General features: G+C 50.2%; 1 long non-coding RNA gene across 1 annotated transcript; it reads left to right on the top strand.

Moving 5' to 3' along the window:
• Positions 1 to 3637: 3637 nt before the first annotated feature.
• LOC120387973 lies at positions 3638 to 11494 on the top strand. Its single transcript, XR_005590461.1, has 3 exons — positions 3638 to 3693; positions 10027 to 10139; positions 11252 to 11494. It is a non-coding gene; the product is annotated as an uncharacterized LOC120387973 (long non-coding RNA).
• Positions 11495 to 16295: the final 4801 nt, after the last annotated feature.

Raw genomic sequence — 16295 nt, 5'->3', positions numbered from 1 at the left:
GGATAACAGGGTGGCTGGCGGAGAGGAGCGGATAACAGGGTGGCTTGCGGAGAGGAGCGGATAGCAAGGTGGCTGGCGGAGAGGAGCGGATAGCAGGGTGGCTGGCGGAGAGGAGCGGATAGCAGAGTGGCTGGCGGAGAGGAGCGGATAGCAGGGTGGCTGGCAGAGAGGAGCGGATAGCAGAGTGGCTGGCAGAGAGGAGCGGATAGCAGGGTGGCTGGCGGAGAGGAGCGGATAGCAGGGTGGCTGGCGGAGAGGAGCGGATAGCAGGGTGGCTGGCGGAGAGGAGCGGATAGCAGGGTGGGTGACACAGAGGAGCGGATAGCAGGGTGGCTGGCGGAGAGGAGCGGATAGCAGGGTGGCTGGCGGAGAGGAGCGGATAGCAGGGTGGCTGGCGGAGAGGAGCGGATAGCAGAGTGGCTGGCGGAGGAGCGGATAGCAGGGTGGCTGGGAGAGGCGGATTGCAGTGTGGGTGACACAGAGGAGCGGATAGCAGGGTGGCTGATGGAGAGGAGCGGATAGCAGGGTGGCTGGCGGAGAGGAGCGGATAGCAGGGTGGCTGAAGGAGAGGAGCGGATAGCAGGGTGGCTGGCGGAGAGGAGCGGATAGCAGGGTGGCTGGTGGAGAGGAGCGGATAGCAGAGTGGCTGGCGGAGAGGAGCGGATAGCAGAGTGGCTGGCGGAGAGGAGCGGATAGCAGTGTGGCTGGCAGAGAGGAGCGGATAGTAGGGTGGCTGGCGGAGAGAAATGGATAGCAGGGTGGGTTACAGAGAGGAGCGGATAGCAGAGTCGTTGACACAGAGGAGCAGATAGCAGGGTGGCTGGCAGAGAGGAGAGGATAGCAGAGTGGCTGGCGGAGAGTAGCGGATAGCAGGGTGGATGGCAGAGAGGAGCGGATAGAAGAGTGGCTGGCGGAGAGGAGCGGATAGCAGTGTGGCTGGCGGAGAGGAGCGGATAGCAGGGTGGCTGGCGGAGAGGAGCGGATAGCAGGGTGGCTGGCGGAGAGGAGCGGATAGCAGGGTGGCTGGCGGAGAGGAGCGGATAGCAGGGTGGCTGGCGGAGAGGAGCGGATAGCAGAGTGGCTGGCGGAGAGGAGCGGATAGCAGGGTGGCTGGCGGAGAGGAGCGGATAGCAGGGTGGCTGGCGGAGAGGAGCGGATAGCAGGGTGGCTGGCGGAGAGGAGCGGTTTGCAGGGTGGCTGGCAGAGAGGCGCAGCTGGTGGTGAAGATTGCAGGAGAACCCCCAGGATAGGCATGACAGTCAGGTGTCAACCTGAGCAGTGGAGCATGTAAGATGCACAACCCCACCCCCACATACCTTTTCCTGCTTCCACCCAGGCTGGGAGGTAAACTCTGCAGAGGAACTTCTGAACTCTGGAGGCTGCACTGACCAAGGACAGAAACTGCGGGTGGGGGGAGACTGTTGGGTTGCTGGACTTTTAGACCCTGAGGGGGAAAGGACACTGCCAGACTTACTTGGGGGTGGGGCTTTTGCTCTTGGTTTGCGTTATGAATCCTGTTTGTGGTGTTTTCCCAACATGATGCCACATTGTTTCCCTCCTTTATGAAAAGGATTTTGCTACACTCAGAGTCTGTGCCTGTGAGAGGGGAAGTCTTGCCCCTTAGGGGGGTGGTAGGTAATTGTCCCAGGTCGCTGGGTGGGGGTCAGAGCCGGTTTTCCATTGTGTTATTGAAATAGATCCCTACAGCCTGAACCCGGCCCTTGTTGCTGCCAATCAGTCGGGCAGAAGAGTTTCATGAGGAAGAACAACCTACAATCTGGAGCCCCCCCCCCCCCCAGGGCCTGTGCCTCACCCACAGAGCTGTGCGCTGTGCTCAGCCAGCTCCCCTCCAGGCACTGGGAACCCTTCGCACCCTGGAGACGGAACAGCCCGTGGCTCTGGGTTCTAGAGTCGCTGCGCTGCCCGTGGAGCACAGGGCCGGGGCTGCGGCAGGGGGCAGGGGCTGGGGCAGGGGCTGTGGGCAGGGGCTGGGGCAGGGGGGCTGTGGGGCGGGGCTGGGGCAAGGGGGCTGTGGGCAGGGCGGGGGCAGGGGAAGGGCTGGCCAGGGGCTGTGGGGGCTGGGGCGGGGGAAGGGCTGTGGCCAGGTTGGGGCTGTGGGCGGGGGCTGGGGGGGAAGGGCTGGGACAGGGGGGCTGTGGGCGGGGCTGTGGCCGGGGGGGGGCTGTGGGCGGGGCGGGGGAGCTGTGGGGGGGGCTGTCGGCGGGAGACACAGACACTCACACACGGGGACTCACCTGGCAGCAGCAGCGGGAGCCCCAGGGCCAGAGGTCCGAGGAGCAGCAGCAGCAGCAGGGCCAGGAGGCAGCTCACATGGCTCCCGCAGCGCAGCGCAGCGCCCCCCCCGCGGCCTGGAGGAGGAATTACACCCTTCTCAGCCAGAGCCCTTCAAAGCTTCCCTCGCAGGGAAGCCAGTTAACAAGCGGTTCTAAAACCGCTTCTAAATTTAACAACCGGTTGGTGTGAACCAGTGCGAACCGGCTCCAGCTCACCCCTGTATAAGGCTGATGTATCATCTCCATCTTGTCTTCAATCCTGCTTCTTCCCTCTGGAGGGACTTTGCTACAAGCTGAAGCTCTGCACAAAGGACTGAATGACCCATCCCAGCGGGGGATGTTCCAGAGACTTGATTTGAACCTGCAGTTTATGCCATCGCTGCTGCAAGCCTGAACTAAGAACTTTGCCATTGCTGTATGGAGTTGATTCCATTTAACCAATTCTACCTCTCATCTCTACCTTTTTCCCTTTACAAATAAACCTTTAGATTTTAGATTCTAAAGGATTGGCAACAGCGTGATTTGTGGGTAAGATCTGATGTGTATATTGACCTGGGTCTGGGGCTTGGTCCTTTGGGATCGAGGGAACCTTTTTCTTTTATTGGGGTGTTGGTTTTCATAACCATTTCATAACCATTCATCCCCAGGACGAGTGCACTGGTGATACTGGGAGACTGGAGTGTCTAAGGAAATTGCTCGTGTGACTTGTGGTTAGCCAGTGGGGTGAGACCGAAGTCCTCTTAGTGTGGCTGGTTTGGTTTGCCTTAGAGGTGGAAAAACCCCAGCCTAGGGCTGTGACTGCCCTGTTTGAGCAATTGGTCCTGATTTGGCACTCTCAGTTGGGTCCCGCCAGAACCGCCTCGTCACACATCCATGTGCAGAATGAATTTTGTAACGTGCACCAATATACAGGTGATGTGTCACACCTCACCTCCATATTGGTGCGCACAACACAATTCATTCCACACACGGACAACAAATTAGAGGAAACACTGCTCCTGACTTTCAACCTACCTGTCACATCTTGAATTTCATACATTGACTGATCAGAATAAAGTGCTCTCAAGTGAGCTATAGACCAACAGTGGTTCATAGTAATTATTCAGCAAGTATTTTAGAAAACTTAGAACATTAGAGGAAATCATGAACTGCCAAGAGACAATTAATGGAGAGAAGCAGCAAGATTAATCCCGTACATTGGATTGGTTGTGACTTCTTTGCCTGATCTGAAAAAAGACCAAAAGGACCCGAGTCTCCTCGCTGTCGATAGCCCCCTGCTCGGCCAATCAGCAGTGAGACTCTGAGGGGGCGGGAGGCTGAGGGGTCTCACCAGATGTGCCAAAGGACGGCCCAGGTCACCATCAGAGGAGATCACTCTCAGATCCAGCCCCACCTCTTGGTGAGGACCTCTGCAATGAGAGCAACCCCCTCCCCCACCCACACTCCACACACCCCTCCTTGGTAGAGGGAGGGAAGCAGGGGAAAGGGGGAAAAGAAGCAAGAGAAAGGAGGGAGGAAAGAGGAAAAGGGAAACCAAAAAGGACAAACCCCAATGTCCCCAGGGATTCCAACCATCAAACCCTAGGTAGGAAATCAAATTCTGCCACCTGAAGCCAGTGTTTCTTGGGCCTAGAATGCTGCCTGCGCCAGGTGGATCAGACTGAACAGGTTCCAAACCTCTCTCAGCCTCTTACCTTCTCAAAGGGAAGTTTGTTTTCGGCACAGTCAGTGGCAGGAAAGGAGAAAACTCCACAGAGGTTCCTCCTCATGCTCACAGCCGTGAATCCTAATTCTCTCTCAGCCCTCAAGGAGAGACCTCGCGAAGGAGACTTGCGGCAGCAAAGCCGGGGGGTCTCAGAGACAGGCCTAGCCCTGAACCTTGGTCCTGCCCGGCTGATGTCGGGGTCTCTCTGTGAGGTCACCCCCTTCCCACCACCTTTGCCCAATAGGCCGAGTTCCTGCAAAAGGCCTTTGTGATGTCACTGCCACACCCACCCCTCCCCTCAAAGCTGATGTCCTGCCCCTGGCCAGCCTTGTTGGGTGTTGGAGTTGTTTCCCCTGAATCACTGCACTCAATGACTGTTCAGTCTGTGGATGGAGCCGCTACACAATAAAACATCAGTTTTTTATAAATTAGTAGCCTTAAGGCCAGAAGGGACCATTAGAGCATCTAATCTGACTCCCTGCATATCCCAGCCCATCTGTGTATCACAATAGCTTCTTTTTGACTAAAGCACCTTCCTGAAAGGCCTCTAGTCTTCATTGGAAGACATCAAGAGATGCAGAATCCATCACTTCTCTTGGCAGCTTGTTCCAGTGATGAATCACCCTCCCTCTTACAAATCTTGCCTTGCTCCAATGAGAATTTTTCTGATTTCTGCTTCCAGCCATTGGTTCTTGTTATGCCTTTCTTTGCAAGACTAAAGAGCCCTTTAAATACTTGGTGTTTTCTCTCGCGAAGGCACTTGCACACTGCAATCAGCTCACCTCTAAACAGATTGAGCTTTTCAATGCCTCCTTATAAGACATCTTCTCCATCCTCAAATATGGCTCTTTCTGCACCCTCTCCAGTTTTTAAAACGTTATTTTTGAAACGTGGACACCAGAACGGGATGCAGTGTTCCAGTATCAGTCTCACTACAGCTGAATCACCTCCTTTCCAGCCTCTGTTTATCTAGCCATGGATGGTGTCACTGCCTCCCAGGACTTGTGCAGTCTCTCAGCCCGTACAGTCCTTGGAAGGAACCCCTTCAGTGTGACAGCCCTTCTGGAGATTCACTCTCTCTCGAGGGTAAAGGCCCTCTGCCTCCGTGAAAGGCACTTCTCTGAGACCTGAGCATGCCTGTCTGCCATGGGCCCTCAGGAGTCCCCTCCTCTGGACCCTGGGGCCTCTACTCCCAGAGGAAGAATGCAGCCCTGATCTCTAGACTGCAGTGATGCTCAGCCAGTGTAAGAGAGGGGTTTATTGAGCATCTGAACATAGCACAGGAAACTCTCAGGGCCTCAGGCCTAACCTCCTCTGCACAGTCCAGCTAGGTCTCTCCTGCAGCCATGTGGGCTCTGGCTGTTTTCTCCCCAGTCCAGACGCCCCTCTTTCCAGCCAAGCATCCGATCTCATCTTCCCACAAGCCTCTGTCCTTTGTCTTCTGTCCCAGAGAAACTGGCTGCCTGGGTCTCCTCTCTCTCTTTAGCGAGGGGAGGGGAGAGCTGAGATTTCAGGCTGTCGTGTTTATGGCTGGATTGCTGCTATTATTTGACAGAACCTGACAATTCAATGGCACAAACGGGGAACGGGGCAGCGCTACAGCGTCAGGGAGTGACCTGGAGAAAATACAGGAAGGATTTCTAGCAAGGGCGCCGTGTAACTAACCAGAATGAAGACTATTCTCTGCCCCCCTTGTCTAACTCTGGGCCTGACTCTCTCCCGTGCTGAGGCCCCTTGCCCTGTCTCTGGCCGTGTCTGGGGGCTTTATGCCGCGGTAGAGCCCCGAAGGTAAAGGTGTGATGTAGCCTCAGCCCCAACAAGACTCAGGCCCATGTCACTTCATCCTGGGTTTCAGATGAGTGACCCCTAGAAGTTGGGGGGCCACCGGTGCCCAGACCATGGCCCGGCCACAGAGGCCCTGCCCCTGCTCATCCTCTTCCCCCGAGGCCCCGCCCACTTGCTGTTCACTGCCCTCCGCCCCCACCCCCCCACCCCCAACCAGCCCCACCCATCCCCCCAGAGGACAGCTCAGTGGTTTGAGCATTGGCCTGCTAAACCCACGGTTGGGAATTCAATCCTTGAGGAGGTCGTTTTGGGAACTGGGGTAAAAATCTGTCTGGGGATTGGTCCTGCTCTGAGCAGGGGGTTGGATTAGCTGAGGTCCCTTCCAGTTCTATGATCTAAGACGCCACTCACCTGCTGCTTTCTCCTCTCTGCCCCTTTCCCCTAAGGGGGGCTGCCATGGGGCCAGGCACCCATCGCTTTTTCCTGCCTTAGGTGAGCGGGGGGTGGGGAGGGTCCTTGGGGCAGGAGGCGCAGCAGGGGCAGGAAGAGGCAGAGAGAGGGAGGGGGCTCAGGGGACAAGGCCCAGCGGGGGTGGGGCGCAGGCCTTGGGGAAAAGGCGGAGGGGGATGGGAGGAGGCAGAGCAGGGCATCGGGTTAAGAGGCAGGGCGGAGCCGGGTGCAGGTTGGGCCCCCACTTCTCTGGAGCTTCGCTTCCAGCACTCGAAAGATGACAATGGGCCCATGACGGGGTGACCTGCCCCACATCCCCAGTGTTCCCCCCTGCATGGGTGGCCGTTTGGGGGAGACTCAGCCGCCCCTGGCCTCTTAGATGGGCTGTGGCTAAAACACTGGCCTTGCTGTGAGCAGGATTTGAACCTGCGCAGGGAAACAGACTAATGGCGTGTGCAGGGGGAGGAGCCACGCCCCGTCTATGGGGCTTCTGACATCCTAGAGGGGAGAAAGGAGAAAAGACGCTCAGTTCCCCCATGCAACTCACACAGGGGGCAGGAACTTCTGTGGTCATTTAAACAGGCTCAAGGTCCCCGAAAGAGTGAAAGGTGTTAACGTGCCCTTGTCACCGTCCAACACTGAACGGGGGAAACAAGGCTGGCGGTTTGGTAGAGAGAGACTTCAGCCCGCTTAGTCCCATGGCAAACACACCTCTCACATCCCTGCTAGTGTGTTACTGAAACACAGAGAGAAACAGAGACAGAGTTAAAGCAATGGGAATGTAAAGGAGTCAGTAAGGCTTGTCTTTAACAGCATCCCCTGTGCCCTTTCTCTTCAGCTGGGAGAGTTTTTAGAAGGAAAGTTCCTTATGTGATGGTCTCTTGGATGGTTTTGAAGAAGGTAACAGCTGTCCTGGGGAGATCAGAGAGATCAGCTGAGATGGGCTGGAGCTGTCACTGTTGTGGTGTCTCTTGTTAAAGTCCAATCCCATAAAGTCTAAGATAAGGCGAACACACCCAAACGGGGAAAGAAGAGAACAGCAAAGATAGAAGATGCAGCTTCTGGCTCTGGCCTAGCACAAGGCCTTGCCAGCCGCTCAGAGACCTAGCAAGCTTGTACCCCCATTGGGCTGCTTGGGGCATGGCATTTAGCTGGCTTTCTGCTCACAGGCTTACAGCAGTGCTCAAAACACACAGTCTTGGCCAGCTAAGTCAGATTTTGATTGAACAGAAGCAGAAGGAGAGGGACAGGAAAAAGAAACTATAGGACTATAACAGCGTTTAAAAAAGAACTGGATAAATTCATGGAGGCTAAGTCCATTAATGGCTATTAGCCAGGATGGGAAAGGAATGGTGTCCCTAGCCTCTGTTTGTCAGAGGGTGGAGATGGATGGCAGGAGAGAGATCACTTGATCATTACCTCTTAGGTTCACTCCCTCTGGGGCACCTGGCATTGGCCACTGTCGGTAGACAGGATACTGGGCTCGATGGACCTTTGGTCTAACCTGGTACAGCTGTTCTTATGTTCTTATAAAAATAGATCAGGAAGGAAAAAGGCTGGGAGTGGAGGTGTCTTACTTAGGCCTGGCTACACTAGAAAATTAGGTCGGCATAACTACATCATTGAAGGGTGAAATCCACACCCCCAAGCAGCCTAGTTGAGCCAACAGAAGTCCTTCCCCCGTCCTGGAGACAGTGCTAGGTCAAAGAAAGAATTCCTCCATCAGCCAGCTACTAGCAGTTGGAGATGGCATCCCATTGGCATAGGGGTGTTTACATGGAAGGACCACAGCTGTGCTGCAGCAGTGTTTTAAGTGCAGACAAGCCCTGAGTCACACATCCCAGGTGTTGTTTGGGATTCAGTTGGAACCAGTGGCAATGACAATGTCATCTAGCTCCCTCTCTCTGGCACAGTCTGGTGAGAATATCGCATGGGTTCACGACAAGCAAGGTTTGGGGTTTGAGATGAGCTACATACCCAGGTCAATCTACAACTCAGATCTGAGCCCAGTAATCATGCTGTTGCCAATTCTTTAGTATCTAAAATATAAAAGTTTATTTCTGGAAAGGAAGGAAGGTGACAGTTAAAATTGGTTGAAAGAATCAAATACATACAAGAATTGCAAAGTTCTTGGATCACGCTTGTAGCAGTGATGGAATAAACTGTTGGCTTTTTAAGTCTCTGGTTGCTTCTGAATCATTGGAAGGTCCTCAGTCCTTTGGTTAGAACGCTCCCATTAGTATAAGGTCATCATCAAGAGGTCTGAGCAGGAAAGAGGCCAAATGGAGATGTGTCCAGGGCTTTTTATAGCTTGTGGATGGAAACCCCCATTGTTTCAAACAAAGCCCTCAGTGGAGAGAGTGGAAAATGACAGGTAACGAGATGGTGTTTGGAGTCACATGGGCACGTCCCACGTCCATGCCTGATTTCGCTTAGTCACAGCAGAAGCCACGACCTAGACTCCAGATGGAACGTTCCCAGGCAAGTCCATTGAGAGCAGATAGGGGTGTGACCTTACCTAATTGAACTAAGACCATATAGACCATTATTGCAACCACTGTCATATAGTTGCAACAAATCTTGTACAAAGATGGTGAAGTGAGGTGTCTATGAAAAGGTTGTCATTTGCTGGTTATGCTCATGCTTTCGGTATGTGTGTATTATTCTTGTATTTGAAGTTATGAATATTGGCTCTGTACTTGTATTTCACTGTTTGCTTCTGAGTAGCACCAGTGAAACATTTGGCCAGCTTATTGAGAAGGGGCTAGTCAAGTTGAATGGCCCAATCAACAAGTACTTGACTGACAATGGAGCCTGGGAGACTCCAATCCACATCCAATGAGCCTTCCTGGGAATGTTCAATGGCTGCTACCTGTAAGGAACCGAGTCATGTGTGGGCATGTGACATGCCCATGTGACTCCAAGCTCCATCTTGCTGCTGTAATTTTCCACAGTAGGAACAAGGGGTTTCTGCCACATGACAAAGGATACAAAGGACCATGGACACCCCTCCATTTTGTCTTCAATCCTGCTTCTGACAACCTCTGGAGGGACGTTGCTACAAACTGAAGTTCTGAACACAGGACTGAATGACCCAGCGCAGCTGTGGATGGACCCCAGAGAGTTGATTTGAGCCAGGAGTTTATTCCATTCACTGCTACAAGACTGACCAAGAACTTTGCCATTGTTGTATGTATTTGATTCCATTTAACCAATTTTAACTCTCATCTCTATTTCTTTCTTTTTATGAATAAACCTTTAGATTTTAGATTTTAAAGGATTGGCAAAAGTGTGATTTTTTTTGGCACAATCTGATTTGTATATTGACCTGGGTTTTGTGGCTGGTCCTTTGGGAATGGGAGGACCTTTAACTGGGGACACTGGTTTTCATAATTAGTCATCCCTATAAGGAGTGGCGCTGGTGGTGATACAAGGGAATTGGGTATCTGAGGGAATTGCTTGTATGACGTCTGGTTGGCCAGTGGGGCCAGACCGAAGTCCTCTCTGGCTGGCTGGTTTGGTGCCTTAGAAGTGCAGGACCCCCAGGCTGGGGCTGCGGCTGCAGCTGCCCTGTTTCTTAGCAATTCACCCTGAACTGGTTCTCTCAGTAGAGCACACTTGTTACAAGCGGGTTACACATCTATTTGCTAAAGAGCAGTGGAATAGTAGAGGTCTGGACTGCTGAGTTAAGGGAGTGTGGTGTAGTGATTAGTGACAGGATAATCACAGACCATATATTTGACTCATTCAGTCTGAAAAGCACCACATTAAAGCTCTGGTTTCCATTCCTAGTCCTGCGCGATGTGACTTCTCAATTACCTGATAGGAAAAAAGAGGGAAGATGGTATCCAGCACTTGACTTCCATCTAGAGCTGTGACCATGATGCTCTGGTCAGTGAGTCGAGGTCTGTGTGAAGCGTGGAATTTTAAACAGCTCCTGTGCAGGTGACATTGAAGCGTTGGTGCCCTGGATCCTAAGCTCCCAGGGTATCTGGTGGGACACCGTGTCTATGGAACTCTGCCTGCCTTTGAGGTCCAGTGGGACAGGCAGCCAGCATCAACCCAAATACTGAATATCCCGCAAAATCTGTTAGCTTCAGCCCTCTGCTGGTGCAGCGGGGCTCCCTTGTTTCCAGATGAACAATTGCATTCACAGGCAGCACAGAGATACCAAACAGGCAGCGGATATTCCTTGTGCTTATCACGCATTGCTGGAGTGGCCAGAGGCGGGCTAATGGGAGGGGAGACGTCTCTGAAATTGGGTCCAAACTGTTAAAAAGTTTGAATGCCCTCTCCCCTGCTGTCAGGGCTTTGAATTTATTTCCTGTCTGCTCCTGATTTAAGTTGTGAAGATGTGGCAGCCAGCTGCCATGAGGCCTCTGGGCCTGGAGCAGGGCTGGCGCTTCCATTTAGTCGACCTAGGCAGTCGCCTAGGGCGCCAGGATTTGGGGGGGGGGGCAGCATTTTGCCGGGAGGGTGGCAGGGGGCCCCGGTGTACCTCTCCCAGGTGTGCCTGCGGAGGGTCCGCTGGTCCCGCGGCTCCTGCGGGAGGTCCACCGGAGCCGCGGGACCAGCGGAACCTCCGCAGGAACGCCTGCGGCAGGTCCACCAGAGCTGCGGACCGGTGGCGAAATGGGTAGAGCTGGCCCTGCGCCTCGGGCGCCAAAAACCCTGGCGCCGCTCCTGGCCTGGGGAAGTTAATTCACATCAATGTAGCAGTTCCCACTACACAGGTGCCAAGAACAATGTGATAAAACAGTGGTAATGATGCATCAGACTCCCCTCGGTGAAAATCCATGTACCTCCAGTGACTTCAATGGATCTAGGCCAACTTGCACCACGTGAGAATCTGGCCCAACATTGTACCCAGTTGTAGAGCAGCCCATGTAAGTAGCTGTGTCCTCGGCAGCATCTCCAGTCACCAGTCCCCCCCGGCAGTGGGGTTTCCTTTTCTGGTTCCAGAGGGCTGCTCCTCAGGTTCCCTGTTGAATCTCATAGTGACATTGCTGTATTCCAGACAGTACAGAACGAAGGGCCCAGGAACACGAGACACAGCATGGTGAATGTGTTTGACTGATGACTACGGATCTCAAGCAATGCACCCTGTGGGAAAAGAGCAGCATGTGAGACCTTCTCCTCAAAGAAAAGGATTTCAGCTCACACCACCCTTCTGCAACAACATATCAGTTCTGCAGTGCAATGCATTAAATAGCTGCTATGTGGTACCCAGTCACAAAGCAGCCCATGGAACTAACTGTCTCACTACCAGCCTCTCTGGTCATCCCTCCTTTCCTTCCCAGTTCCCTTTTCTGGCCTCACACGACCACTCCCCAGATCTCCTTGTTAGCCAAAAGGGCTCGTTTCCCCCTGGAGCTTACCTAATTACACCAAGGAGGCACGGAGACAGGAAGACGAGTACCACACCCTTTATTGATCGGTCAGCTGAGCGGGTGTTCCTCTCGGCTAGTGCCAGAGAAAGAGACACACCTTTCATGGCCAAACGGCCTACCTTTATAGCCGGTAACAAACAACTTAGCCTACGTTTGTCTACGTCATTTGGTTGACCTATAAACCCTGTGGATAATTGGGTACGCAGGATACATATATCATTTTGTGGGGGCTACAAGAGACATACAGCTGTTGAGGATACATTTGTCATTCTGAAGGGGACACAAGATACATCCGTTGACCCTTTGTACTAGATACTTTGGATGCATACATGTGAACGCAGCTGCATACACTTGGGGAGCCAACATATACTTGGGGAGCCAAACAAAACTGATAAGCGAAATAGCTGACTTAGGTAGATACACGGCCTTCAGTCTAATGAGTTCTGTAAGCTTTCCAACACAGTTTGGACAAGCATAACATAACTTTGGTTTACTCAGGCCTAATACGGAAAGGCTTCATTAGCACTATGATTTTTCCAACAACTCCCCTTTGAGAATACTCACCAAACCTTTTGGCTGAGTTTTCACACTTTGAGGCCAAAAGCAATGAAGCTCTGCAGAAATATTTACAACTGCTCTTTTAAGCTTAGTCACCCCAACCCAGGAATGAATGCATGGACAAAAGAGTGGAACCTTGTTCATTTAACAACTAAGGGATCGGGGCACTGACTATAACTCAGGTAGGCATACTCAATGGTTTAATTTCCCAGAAGCCTCGGTGAATAATTTAGTCCCATATGCATCCTCCCCATGGACCCGGCAGGATTCGGTATGTGGGAGCCCACATCCACCCTAACCGGTCCATATGCTTGGAAGGAGCACTGTAAATGTACACACTTTCATCCAGAAAGTGTCCAAATATGTTTCCATGACCACAGATCAGATGGTACTTCAGATGTGTCTGTAAGGGCAGTGGGCCAAGTCTGGTGCTCAAGATTACTCCAAATGGCCATCAGCTGGTCATTCAGGAAATCCTGGATTTCTAAACATACTAGATCCCACTGCAATGCCTTCCCAGTCTTAGTGATATTTAACACCATTTCTGTCAGTAACTTCTGGGTCATAGAACTAAGGGTGGAAATGACATGTAACTCACCAGCTCCAGCCTGTACTTAAGATAGCTGAGCTTAAAAAATAAGGCTAGTGCCCTTTCTAGTCGGCCCAATTTCTTATTATGTTCTTGGCTTTGAAAAATAATTCAGATGACTGCAACACTATTGGCCCCAGCCCACAGGGATCTGGTCAATTCCCCTTTCTCCAGAGGAAATAACCCAGGCTCTTTGTTGTGCTAATCTAATGGCAGCCCCTTGTGAGCAATCTGGGTATGTAAAAGTGATCTGAAAACTGGATAAAGGCAATGTCATTTAAAATCCAATTAGGGAGGGCAATACATACTAAAGGATTTATCCAAAACACAGGGCGCAGCCTGTAGAATAAACCCCAAAATTCAATTAATACCACATTTCCAAACAGGATCCCACAAGTTTCTTCCTGCCAGTGTAGAATTTTTGTTTCTTTACCAGGGTCAGTTCTCAATGTCCTTTTTAGTCAGGAATTCCTGGACTTTGGCAATGTCAGTGGAGTGAGTGTTTTTTTTTTCTTCTTTCCCCAAACAGTTGTAGTTCAGCATTCTACAGGGGAGGGATTAGGAATACACCAGCCTGTAATGGTTTTTGATTCTTCTAGAAAAGTTCAAAGGCACAGTAGGTCTGTCAGCGGACAAGGGAGAGGTTAGCTAGCACGTCACCTTGTCCTTTTTCCCTGCTGTCCAGAAGCACAGTTGAACTAGAAGAAAGAATAGGCTAATCATATAGGAGAGTTCTCCTGATGTGGACGGGTCTTTTTGCAGTGAGAATCATGGGTCCAAGCAATCAGTTTTTGGCATTTCACAGCGGTGTTGGTAATCAGCAGGACTCAATAAGGGCCTTTCCAGCGTGGAGCCAAAGCAGTCTTTTGTTGGTGGACCTGTACATTGATCCGGTCTCCAGGTTCCATGGAGTGGCAGGGCTGCTAGGGTCTTCGGGTAGTGCGTCTTTACCTGTGTAAAAAGGAAACCTAACACATTGCATTAGTGTCTTTGCAGATTGTACAGCCCCCCTTTTCTGGTTGTTAGCCAAGTGTCCTTGAGCGAAGTCAGTGTATTTTTTTTTTTTTTTGGACTGAGCTTGCTAGTTAAAGTTTTTCTCATTTAACTCGTTCTTTTTCCTTTTCCCCTTTTTGGCTTCCTTTTTTTTTAACCTACAAAGGAAACTTTTACTTTTTACTTATACACCTTTTGTTAACAATGAACACATACACATTGCTGTTATACAGTACATTAGTCTTATTATTTAATGTATGCCACATATACCCTTCTACTAAAATAACCTTATTACAGAGCTTTGGAACAACAAGCCAGGACAAGCACACCCACTTTGAGGAGTTCATTTAATACAAGCTCTAGTTCAATAGCTTCCCACCATCCCCAGCCCTCTGGCTAGAAATCTGAGGTAGCCAGAAGGATCCCATGTACAATATGGGGAGTGGGTTAACTTTTTATGTCCTTGCTTCCAAAGACTGTTAGTATGCAATTTGGCCAATGCAGTTTTTTTCTTTTACTTAAGAAAATACATAAGACTTTAGTATATCACATTTTTCTGATGTATCCAAACACTTTGTATTTTAAGTTGAACAAAACAAATATCTGCATTTCAATTCAAGCCTTCTGATTTATTTCAACCAGACCATCCCATGAAAATATTAAACAACAATTCTGGCCACTTGAGACAGACACCACAAGACAGAACATAAACACAAAACATAATTTTTACTCTGCCAGTAAATCATGGTATGTTGTATGCTGTTTAGCTGGCATTAGTTTTCTTTGATTATCTGAAAGACAAAACAAAGGTCTACCCCTTCTGGGCAGTCAATTATTGCTTAAAATATACAAATACCCTTGTTGATTTTAGGCAAAACAGGGGAATTACCCCATATTTTCTTGTATATGTTTTATAGGCAGCCCAGGTTTCAGTGGCTTTACCTTATCAGTTAGATAATTTGCATTAATACAGATGCTTTCTGGCTTGCTTTTACTTTTAACTCCTGCTTTTAAACACTGAAAGAAAACATCACCACTTATAGTGCCTTAGAGCCTAATAAATTTTCATTTACATAGCACTGTATACATTCTTCAGCTAATTCAACAAAATTGTTCATAGCCAAATGATTGCAATCTAATAATTTCTTTGCCTGAATTTATTTACAAACATTTTAAAAAAAACACCAAGAACTTTTCTCTTTAGCATTTTTACAAAGTTCAACTACTATTCCCTCTAGCAACTACAGAGTTAACTTTTCACTCTCCTTCAAATCACTTGCTCTTTCCTTATATCACTTGCTTTGTCTTTCAACAGCCACTTACCAATTCAAATCACCATTCCAAATATCCTTCTGAGTATTTGAAATCCCCATGCTTATACTCACTTACTTCTTCCTTCCACGAGACCCTCAAAAGTTTCCAACCTGTTCTCCAAGCTCTCTGTCTGTTGCCCGCCCGCCTGGGCCCGATCCTTTTTTTTTTTTTCCGCTGAACCGTTTCTTTCATGGGCTTCTGCCCCCACCCTTCTGGTCTTTTCCCAAAACATTTTATTCACAAGACGACCCGAGTCCTCCCTCGTGAGGCTTGCCACCTGGGCAAAACGCATGGCCCACTGGCGTTAACTATTTAATTGCCTCTTGTAGCAAACACACTGCTGTTACGGCGTATGCTGAGCACGAATGGTTACATTTTAACAAGTCCCTGAAGGACTGGTACTTGCTTAGCCAGGGCTTCCTTTTCTCCAACTACTCTATTGCCCAGTCCTGCTACGACTGGGGGTAGATCCTTTCACCTGCCACCCTTCCTGGTCAACCAGGGTGGAGAGAGGAATGCTAAACCCGTCTCCAGTTCTCAGACTTACTGCAGCTGAGAATGGGCACACCTTTAATTATGCAATCCTCAACATATAACACCAACAATACCAAACAGAACAAACATAAAACAACAAGGGTAAAACAAATAGATGGTGTAAATTCTACAGGGTTCCCCCATTCTCTATTGCTCACCAAACTGTGACAAATTTCTGTTACCAATTTATGCCTCATGTCAGGTGATCAAACTGACACTGCAGGACGTTGCAGGAGGATAGAGAAAATACACCATATAACCAAATTTTAAAGCTTCATTAAAATGATAAAACAACAATGGAGAGTGTTGGGAATGCTCCCATATCACTCAAGAAAGATATAAATGCCCCATACTTACACATATCCAGACTGGCCACATCTGTATATAACATTCAGAAAAGGGGAATAGGTGGACGGGAGATTATCCTGTATACAGCTTGTTCAGAATTTCCAACATGCTTCCGCTCTTGGAAAGGCTGTTCTTTTACACCCTGGAATCTCCTGCGGTGTCTCTTTCAGAGATTCTAGTCCAGGTCAGCTACCTGTGGCTTCTCCAGTGTCACCAAGCCACACCAACACCGGCATCCGTCACAAAGTCAGACTGTTGGATCTCACCAAACAGTTAAGCTTTGCAAATGTAATCTCAGTTCTGTAACTTGTACTGCCTTTGGTTTGCTTGACCTT

Source organism: Mauremys reevesii, linkage group 21, assembly GCF_016161935.1.
Source record: "Mauremys reevesii isolate NIE-2019 linkage group 21, ASM1616193v1, whole genome shotgun sequence".
In the NCBI taxonomy this organism is placed as follows: Eukaryota; Metazoa; Chordata; order Testudines; family Geoemydidae; genus Mauremys; species Mauremys reevesii.
Note: the sequence above shows the minus strand (reverse complement) of the source record. Positions and strands in the feature narration are given on the sequence as shown.